The following is a 2,838-nucleotide window of genomic DNA, read 5'->3' as shown; positions in this document are numbered from 1 at the left end:
GTTGTTGTTGTTGTTGTTGTTGTTGTTGTTGTTATTATTATTATTATTATTATTATTATTATTATTATTTTGAGATAATAAAGGGAAACGATGAGGTTGGAGGTAGAGTTATTGACAGAAAAAACTTGGTTAGGTGAGGTATGAATAATGAAGGGATAGAGATTGAGTTGAGTGAGGGAAAATATAGATTGTTGGGTTGATAAAGATGATGAAACTCACTTTCTGGATTTGTGATTGATGGTGAATACGATGAAATTCAAACAAAATTTTATAGGGACTAAAACTAAAGTGTTATATTTGCAGGGACAAAAAACATATTCCCTTTGTCAACTCACGTTTTTGTAACGCCCACTTGATGTTAAGGATCAAAAATAAAGTTTTTTGATATTGCAAGGATGAAATCCAAACAAAAAATTTTACATGGACTAAAACTGAAAACTATTATATTTACAGGGACCAAAAACATATTTAAACCTTGAATGATTAGTATGTCAACATTGTCAATTTATTTTATTCTACTGTTTTCCAAAAATTCAAGTTCACCTTACTCTATACTTAATCATCTTTCTTACGATTTTGTTTCCCCTTCCCATAAAAATTATGTCATTGCTCTTTCTTCATTGCCTGAACCATATACTTATAAACAAACAATTAAATATGAGAGTTGGAGAATTGCAATGGATAATAGAATTCAAGCACTCCAATTAAATCATACTTGAGAACTTTTCGAGTTACCTCTGGAAAAAGGTTTAATTGGATGCAAATGGATTTCCAAAATAAATACAACGTGAATGGTAGTCTCGAACAACATAAATGTCGCTTTGTTGCCAAGGGTTACACCCAACAAGAAAAGGTTGATTTTTTAGAAACATTCTCCCTTATCGTTAAAATGACTATTACGCGTCTTGTATTAGCTGTTATTGCTGCCAAAAATTGGCACTTACACCAATTAGACGTTAATAACGCATTTTTACACGGTGATCTTAAGGAGCTTCCTCCTGGGTTCCACACTAAAAATACCAACTTAGTTTGCAAATTAAAGAAATCTATATATGGGCTTAGACAAACTAGTAGGAATTGAAATCAAAAACTCACTTCTGCATTAACCACTCTAGGTTATGTCCAATCTTCCTCTAACTATTCTCTCTTTATTAAATTTTCTAATGCTCATCTTACTATTTTACTTGTTTATGTCATCTTTTGCTGATGACATAGTCTTCGCAAGTGATGAGATTGAGGAGATCAACCATATCAAGCACTTTCTAAAAATTCTTTCAAAATCAAAGACTTAGGCTTTCTATAAAAATAAAATTGGGACTTGAAGTGGCGCGATCAACAAAAAGGATTTCTCTCAATCAACGCAAATATGCTTTGGAACTCATTGATGACGAGGGACTTTTTCAAAGAAAACCTGTTTCCACTAATGCAACCAAATATCAAGCTTTCTACAACTGATGGCCAACCTTTTCATGATCAAAAACTCATCAGAAGACTTATTGGACGTCTGATTTATCTTGCCTATACTTGCTCAGATTTGTCATTCGTTGTCAACAAACTTAGCCAATTTGTTTCAGCACCCATGGTTACACATTATCAAGCTAGCATACACATTGTTCACTATCTTAAAGGTTGCCCTGAAAATGGCATTTTCTTCTCCTCCACATCTTCCCTTAATTTGTCTGCTTTCAACGATAGTGATTGAACTTCTTGCCTAGATTGTCGCAGGTTTATTACTGGTTTCAACATATTTTTGGGCTCTTCTCTAATCTCATGAAAAACCAAGAAGCAAATTGTTGTTTCTCGCTCATCTTCCAAGGAAAAATATATCGCGCCTTAGCTAACACAACTTGTGAAGTACAATGGCTTTTATACCTTCTCAAAGACCTACATCTACCCATGACCAAACCAGTACCAATTTACTGTGATAACATATCCGCCATAAAGATAACACAAAACCCAACCATCCATGAATGCACAAAGCATATAGAATTTTCATTCAATAATAAAAACCATGCAATTCATTTACTTTTTTTTATATCATTTACTTTTTATGTATTACAATACAAACATAATTTTGAAGAGTTCTCTAATTAGAAGATAAAGAAATAGATATATGTAAAGATGTGAACCGGTGGGTGAGAGAGTGGTGGGTAGGTAGAGTAGTTATTGTGTATTAAGGATAAAAAAATAATAAAAATAAAATAAGAAGGTTATAAATGGAAAAAAATATATATAAAAAGGTATAAGCTCAAACTCTACTTAAAATAGCGTCTCAAACTATAAACGGATGAGAAAAACTTGTTTACCAAACACATCTCTTTTAATCCAATAAATTTATAAGTTAATTTAATAAATTATACACTAACTTATTGAGAGTACCAAAAATTGCCTTAATTGATACATTTGATATTATAACATTTGATATTATAGTTGCGGGTGATTGGAATCTATTTGAAATCTGCAAGCACAACCCAAAATTAAGAATTAATAGGGTGCATGTGTGATTTGTCGTGGGTGCCTTCAAACACGCAGTAGATTCCAGCAGCGCGGTGTTGCGGGTCCAATAGATTGTGTTCTATGTGCAGGTCATGTCGAAGAACGCAAGCACTTATTTTTCCAGTGTCCTACTTCTACTCGAATTTGGCAGAAAACTAATGTTGGAGTCGATGTCATGATTGCTCCAAGGTTTCGCATGGTTGATTTTTTTTTCTAAAATCAAACTATATCTATTTTAAAATTATTATATAGATTAATATTTATAATTAAATTTATTTTTTAGTTTAAAATCAATTATAAAATCAGTTGTAAAATTAGTTATGGTTAAATAATCAATTTTTA

Source organism: Cicer arietinum, chromosome 3, assembly GCF_000331145.2.
Source record: "Cicer arietinum cultivar CDC Frontier isolate Library 1 chromosome 3, Cicar.CDCFrontier_v2.0, whole genome shotgun sequence".
NCBI lineage: Eukaryota > Viridiplantae > Streptophyta > Magnoliopsida > Fabales > Fabaceae > Cicer > Cicer arietinum.
Note: the sequence above shows the minus strand (reverse complement) of the source record.